Below are 8,246 nucleotides of genomic sequence, written 5' to 3' on the forward strand. Positions count from 1 at the left end.
TTACCTGTGCATTGTCAGCCCAGAGACGAAGACGTTGATAGAAGACCATGCACTGTTTACTTATTAATGCAGATGGCCACTTGCAAAGACCTAAATTTCCTTAACAGAAATTAGATAGTGGGGTGGCAGGAGATTACTGGACATAGAGGACATTAACTGTATGGCTGGGGGACACAGTAGTGGGCAGTCTATAAGGGACATGCATTGAATCACTCTCTGAAACCTAATGTTGGACAAGCATTAGGAGACAGCAGGGATTCTGCAAAAACTTCCCAGTTTCCACCGAGTTCGGTTCAGGTGCCTGCTTACACATGTGAACCAGTGCTGGTAAGAACTTCACTATGGCCTGCAACCTTAAACGTGCACCAAGTGTCAACAAGCGGGGAGGTCTCCCCTGTGCAAGCCACTGTAGGGAAAGGGTACTCGTCCTTCAGTGACCTGGGGCAGGGCACCAATGCAGTCAGACGGGAGGACAAGCCCTTACACATGCACGCTGTGTTCGGGACCAAATTCAGCCGACTGTGGGAACCTCAAGCTGCATTCAGCGTATTCACACACCAGGAGAAACCACACAAGTGCACTTTTGTGCACTAAGAGCTTTACCCGGGCCGACATCTTGAAAGTCCATCATACGTAATCCCTACAGGAGAAAAGACCCGTACTCTGTGGGCATCTGTGGACTGAGCTTCACAGCGACAGGATCATCTCAGGTCACAATCAGCGCAAACATAGTGCTGACCAGGACAATCCATAAGAAAACACAATTCACCACACAACTTACTCAGAGCTGTTTTGACTGAACTGATAGAGGTTCATAAATACACAGATTGTTGGAGAGCCATACAATACAGGTGTTTTCCATAAAATCCTAACATTGTTGCTGTAGAAGCTCCCATGATCGTTATGTCTTCTGTTAATTAAAATTTTCTTTTTTGAAAGGGAGAGTTAAACCAAAAACGAATATTTCATTATTTACTTTCCCGTAGGATAGTTTAAGTCCTGTATGTCATTCTATTCTGTGGAACCTAAATTTCATTTTTTGTTTTTTTTGTCTATATAATCTGGTGGTTTTCCAACATTTCTTCAGATTGCCTCCTTTTGGGTTAAGCCCAGAAGACATGTAGTAAAAACAGGTTCAGAGGAAACATGATTGACAGAATATTCATTTTCTACTAGAACTATGACGGCGCTATGCTATTGGATATGTGGTGCACTTTGGCCTCACTTAATAGTTTGAATATTGTTTACTTGTGATTGCAGAGTGTTCAGAGATGGTCACTTTTATTTGCCAAGTAGAGCCTTATTGTATACTCACCACTCCATTTTGAAAAAATATATTACTTTGGTTTATTTAATAAACCTACCAAATATATTTGCTCAGATATGGCAATGTGCAATCACCTTCAGCAATATCAGTCTATTTTCAGCTCTCTGCTTTAGCCCATACATAATCAAATGTCATTTTAAAAATTTCAGCTGTTGAGTGATTAAATCATCCAGCTTGGATTATTCCAAATGGCTTAATTGTTATTTTTCATTATTGGATTAATCAGACACTCCATAATGGAAGGAACAATTCACAACTGGTAACTGGAATTGCTAGAAAAAAAAAATAAAAAAGGAAAATGCAAATACAAGGTGCTAATGTGGTTCACGATGTTGTGTATTGAGAATTATAACACGCCGTTGACAGACTTGGAACTAGCAAACGGTGTGTTACTGAAAACAATTACCCCCCGTTAGAATGTATGTCAAACCAACAGAATTCCAGCATTTCACAGTCCAGTGGTATAACACCTATAAAACACTTGAGTAATGCTAAATTAATGGAATAATAAGTAGTGAAGCGATGCGTTTTTTGTACGGAAACAAATATCCATATTTAAAAACGTTCGAAACAATTTTCTCTAACTTCCTGCAAACTCATTTTCATTTTTGTGTGGCGCTAACTCATTTAATACTACAGTTTTAGTAACCTTTCACAAATACATCACCAATGACTGTGGATTAGAACCGCGGTCAATTTTAATATATCACAGGATTCTATTAATAGTTTTCAATCATGATTTTGGATTCGTTTTTATTGTTTTTTCATTTTAATTTTAGGTTGTAATAGATGTTTTTGTCAGTTTTAGGCTATTGTTTAATGTATCGGTTTTTTTAACAATAAGTATTTCAGTTTTAGTCAGTTTTAGTATATAAAGTTAAAACAAATATTATACGTTTATCTTTTAATAGGTAATACTTTTCAGTTGAACGTTTAGTATACAAAATGTTTCTAATTTGTTTAGCACACTTGTTTTTTTTTTTTTTTTTTTTTTTTTGTAAAATGCTTTGTCTGCCGTCTTCTATAAGTCTGCTAATAAATAGTTATTTAAGTGTCCAAAGTAATGTGGTTTTTTTGTTTAGAAAAACTATTAATATTATGCCACGAACAAAGTAAAACAGTTCTAGTCCATAACAAAGGGCCACCAGTACAACCCGGGGACGTCACCCACACAACAACATAATTGTCAGTGTGGTGAGCTCTTTCGTTCATGCATAGTGAAATTCACACATGCAGAACATAAACTCGGTCGCATGATACATCCAGTCATCTGGACATTATGCGACAGCTGCCGCGTCTAAAGGACATCTATTTGGCTCGCGCTCATACTGTCAGGCAGCCGTAACGAGCTCGGAGGTAACTAACACTGAGGATTTATCACGGGGTTTGATTGATGGCCATGCAAGTGTGAAGTGCAGAATTTACGTGAAATTAAGTTGTGTGAAAGAGTACGCTCAATAGAAAAAATAACAATATTGAGGTAGAACTCAACATGGTTGGTCATTAATGGGTGATTATCGTCGTTCAGAGTCCGTGTACGTGATAAGAGCGAGCTCGAGTAGATCGACACAGATGACGGACACGCTGGTCCTCTCCTTCCAGACCTCGTGGCTGTCCGCGTCATGGAACTTCCTGAAGACCACCATGTACGATATCACCCTGCAGTGTAGGAGAGCTTCCTTGAGCAGATGATCGAGGGCAGGCGATAGGCTAGGTTTGTAAAACGGAGGCTTGATAGTGTCGGAGTCCAAACTGAGAGGACGGGAGAGGTTTAAGAGGGTGAGGTGTGGGTACTTGTGGTCGGACAGCGGTGTCCAGGAGGAGGATACTACACCGAGGCCCCGAAGCTCAGAGCAGTGAGTAGAAACAAGACTTTCCAAAAGCACCGTCGCCAGTTAGACACAAATAACAACGTGCAGTATGTTGTAGTTTCATACATTTATACAAAATGGTTATGCCATTTTCAATAATAATTTAATGAACCAACAAGTGTCAAATGGTTTAAAAAGTACAGAAGTCATTTCCCTGTCATTTTCAGCAAAAGTTTCTGAACATCCAGTGTATTATATTTGTCATATTTTATAAGAACTTCATGAACTTCACTCAAAGTAATGAGGATCTAAAGCAGTTGTTCTCAGCGTTTATGAGTTTAAGTCCCCCATTGCAGTAATTAACAGAAAAATATGATTTCAGTTTACATAATGATTTTATAGAGCTATATTTTATTTTAATATATTAATAATAATTTTATGAATGTAAATACTTTTAAGTAATCTTGTGGCCCCCTTGGAAGTTTGCTGAGCCTGATCTAAAGCAGGGTTTTAACAAACCTACAAACGTCTAATGTTCTAGGAATTTTTTTCAAGGTATTATAGGCCTATTTCCTATATTTGTGAGGGAAAATACTAAATTTGAAATATAGACACAGGTGTATGATAGCCATGCTTTTGTGTTAATTGTATTTTTAATATATATTTGAATAATTTAATATATTCAGATCTCTATTTGAGTGTCACAACATCATTGACTCATGTTTCACATTACATCATCATGAAATTATTATATTCAGTAAAATAATTAACACTGGTTAAGTCCAACAATTTTATGTGGGCATTGAATGCTATTCTTCTTCTTCTTGAAAGGTTTGGGACCACCCACATTGTTGTAAAAGCAGGAAAAATGCCTCTGACAATAGCTGGAGGTGCAGTCCCAACAAGGGAAGCGGCAAGTCATGAAACGCCATTCAGCAGCTCCAGAAACTAAACAAAATGTGTGTTATGGTATTGTTTAAACTGGTAATATCCAGTGGCCCAGAAGGACCAAGTAAGCATTTGGACACTGTTTTGGGTGCCAAAGGGCATTGAGTACGAACTTGAGGGGAACTGATACCATAACAAAATTACAGTTAATTTTGATAAATTTATGCCATAAAATTCAGGCATTTTAAACTGGCTTAGATGTCCAGGATACCTTTAAGCCATATTAATGGGCCATTGTAGTTTTGCTGAGATGTTATGTTAAAAATACATTAGTATAATTTTCTCTTCAGTACGTAGGAAGTTTCTAATGCACAATGTGTTTCATGCATGACAGGTTTGATCAAGTGTTGTGAAAACCTAAACCTGGAGGAGAAGTGAAAGAGGAAAGCAGGGCAGAGGCTAGAAAACCCGCAAGCATCGTCTAGTGATACATCCTCATATACACAACACCAAAAAGATCCTCCTGGCAGTGTTGAAGAGACCAATGGAACATCCGCAATACAGAGTCTGACCACAAAACCGGGTGGCAGATCTTGCACTGAAAAAGACCTTTGGATGAGGATGAGGTCGAACAACAGAAAACTCCAAAAATGGTTTGACCCTAAACCAGACCTTGTAGCCTGGTCAGCGGTTTCACAAGCCAGAACCAGCCCAGGACCTCAGTATCTTCAGAGTCTCCGGGTTTGAGGACCGCAAGTGGGCAGCCTGCATGGACTCGGGGCCTGTTAACAAGAGGAAGTTGTAGTGATGCTTCCACCAGACTGGGAAGATATGGACAAGGATCAGGCCTCAGGTGGTTTTCTGCTCAAACCAGAGCTACAAGGAAAGCACAGTTAGATCTTCAGCCTGGAGATCCTCTCACCACTAGGCCTCAAAGACAGGAGCGAGTTTCCTATCCTGTGCCTCCCGTCAAGGTTTCAGAGCCTTGCACCAAAAACTGTGCAGCATCTCAGATCACCCGTTAGGAAAAACACAAAAATTGATCTACATCCCAGTTCGGTTGTGACGGATCACGGCGCTGTTGAAGTGGACCGGGTGCAATCCATCTATAAAGCCCTTCCTGCTCCAAAACCCCTCTAATGTCTGTCAGTATCCTGAGGGAGCCACTACAGGTGAAAGAAGTTTCAGTACCCATACACCCAGGAAGAAGTCTGCCGCAGATGGTCAGTGTGAGGGTTCAAGGGGACACACGGCACCATTCGGCAAAGACAATGCACAATTGCAGCCAGTGTGGAAAAGGCTTCTCTGATCTGTGCCACCTCAGAGCTCACCAGCAGATTCACACAGGTGAGAGGCAGTTCTGCTGTACCATCTGTGGACGCAGTTTCACCAAACTGAGTAACCTGAAAGCCACACGCAGGGTTCACACTGGCGAGAGAGACCTTACATCTGCACGGGCCTGCGGGAAAAGGTTTACCCAGAAATGCAACTTGAAGAGGCATCAGAGAATTCACTCTGAGTTCACTCACTCTAATGTATGACGAGGACGTGGAGGGGTGATAGTGGTCGAATCTGGTACTTTACACATTAACAGATTAATTGATGTTTTGTTGACTGGTTAATTTATTGTTTTAATATCATGCATTGTATTAAAAGGCTAAACCTCATTTTCGAGAACCTTATGCTCCGACAAATTTCTTCTGTAGTGATGTGACTGGATCACTCAGGGGAAAATACCAATTTTATCACGATGAATAGTCAAAAAATGTTAAAACAGAGCACTTTTCCATTCTCTCTGGATATGGAACAGGCTATTTCTCACAAATAAATGTCCACATTTTACCCTAAAATCAAAGAAGAGAAAAATAGAAGAGGATATATATATATATATATATATATTATATATATATATATATATATATATATATATATATATATATCATAAAATGCCAACACACACACACACTATGCATGCATTACAGTTATGTAAATGCAAAACAACAACCATTAATAATAGTGATAAATTATAATGGGCCTAAAAGTATACTTTCTGTATGCAAAATAATATTTCCATCCTTTTGATTTTGGGGTTGAAAAATACGACCTGGACAGTTTCACCCATGCTTTTGAAATTTTCTGTATTTGTATGGGTTTGGTGGTTCCTCTGGTTATCAGAATGGAGTTTTACAAGCCTTTACAACACAATTGCTCAAGTATAAACTGGTAAATTAGATCCCTTTTGATTTGTTTGTATATTCAGATGCTTAGCATTAGCTCTTTGAATTGGTGCATATATAATGGTGCATTACTGTTTTTTCCTTTTCTTTTAAGATATGCAGTAAACTGTTTGCAAAACTAATTTATGTGCAAATGCTGCTGTGGGCTAAAATAGTTATATGTTTATATTTAGGTGTCAGTGGTTAAAGGTTCAAACCTATGCAGGAGGGCCAATGAAAGCACCTGCTAAACTTCAAATGACTATTTCAAAATGTAGTGACATTAAAATTCACATGGTTCCAGTGGGGGTTTTTTTAGAGCAGTAAAGCATGAGTACTGATGTACAGCTGGTGCATTCAAGCTACTTAAAGCCCTGGCACAGAGCTTCTGTATTCGCTTAATCTCTTTGGTTGACTCGGGCGAAAATCCCAACGAGACTAAGAACCACTGTGTTCGTGATTTTATTACAACACTGTGCGAAAACTCTTCCAGTAATGCATGCAAATTGTAAGGACACGATTATTGGTGAATCAGGTACACCAGAGTAAGCCATGTACATTACAGGCTCTATGACTGTAATTAAAATTACTTTTATTCTTTTTCTGTGAAAATGAAAAATATAAATGATGAAATTGCATTGAAAATGGACCAAATGGCATGACGTTAATGTCTACTTTTTTGTCATATGTTGTTTTGTAAAGTTAATGTCGGCAAAATTAAATACTTCTGCATCTGTTTGGTATGTACATGGGTCATGTGATATTCTCATGTGGTCTTTTTGATAACTGACATGTTCTCCTTCTTTATTGCACTAATACTGATACTAATACTGATATGTGACCCTGGACGACAAAACCAGTCTTATGTTGCATGGATATATTTGTAGCAATAGTTAACAATACATTGTATGGGTCAAATTATCATTTTGTTTTTTATGCCAAAAATCATTAGGATATTAAGTAAAAATCATGTTCCATGAAGATATTTTGTAAATTTCCTACCATAAATAAATCTAAACTTAATTTTTGATTAGTAATATGCATTGCTAAGAACTTCATTTGGACAACTTTAAAGACGATTTTTTTTCAAAATTGTGATTTATTTAATTTTTTTTTTTTTTTTTTTTTTTGCACCCTCAGATTCCAGAGGTTCAAATAGGAAATAGGAAATTAATGGGAATTAATATTTAATTAATATATAATTTTATTTTAAAACTGCAAATCAGCATCAGTCCTTGGTAATCTCTAAATAAATACATATTCAAATGATAAAATAGGTCTAAGGAAACTTAACATACTCTTATTAACACATAGGGAATACACAATTTGAATAACAACACAAGGATCATAACGTCAGTTCTGTGCGTTTATTAAAAGCTAAACGTTGCTCCTTCAGCTCACTACTTGCACACTTAGCACACTATCTGTGGCATCTTCCAGTCCACTGGAGGGCAGTCACATATGAAAACAACAAACATTTTCTGCATCCGCTCGAGATGACACTGTCAACTTCAACGATCATATTACCACAATAACATCGTCTTTTTTCGCGTTGTTCCGTGTGTTTTTTGTGAGGGATTCGCTGTGCGAGGGTCGTTTTCATAAGGTACTTATACTGTCTAAATAATGTGGCTTTTGTTATTTACTTTTTACATTAAAGGCCCGAAGAGAGAGTCACTACCGAGCTTATTTACCATAGAAAACCAAGTGAAAACATTCCTGTGCATATATAGACGTATTTCTAATAACATAGCATTTGCAGAGATAATCAGATTGTGTGTTGCATCATGCACGTGGTGCACAAAACAACAACAACCAAAACGCCCACCTGCTGAGAGTCTTGATGAAAATACCAGATTTTGAACAAGTTGAGACGGGTATGGGTTGGTCGTCTGATGCCAGTAATATCACAGCTGTCTGATTCTGTCTTTATGTCTTTTTAGGGTGTCTAGTCATTGTCTGCATCAAGGCCTCCTCGAGGAGACGGGACGACGGTCAGAAGCC

The 8,246-nt window shown here is 38.2% G+C and overlaps 1 pseudogene; it reads left to right on the top strand.

The window, feature by feature from the left end:
• Positions 1–2,899: 2,899 nt before the first annotated feature.
• LOC122136050 lies at positions 2,900–5,567 on the top strand (annotated as a pseudogene).
• Positions 5,568–8,246: the final 2,679 nt, after the last annotated feature.

This window comes from Cyprinus carpio, chromosome B1 (genome assembly GCF_018340385.1).
Source record: "Cyprinus carpio isolate SPL01 chromosome B1, ASM1834038v1, whole genome shotgun sequence".
Lineage (NCBI taxonomy): Eukaryota > Metazoa > Chordata > Actinopteri > Cypriniformes > Cyprinidae > Cyprinus > Cyprinus carpio.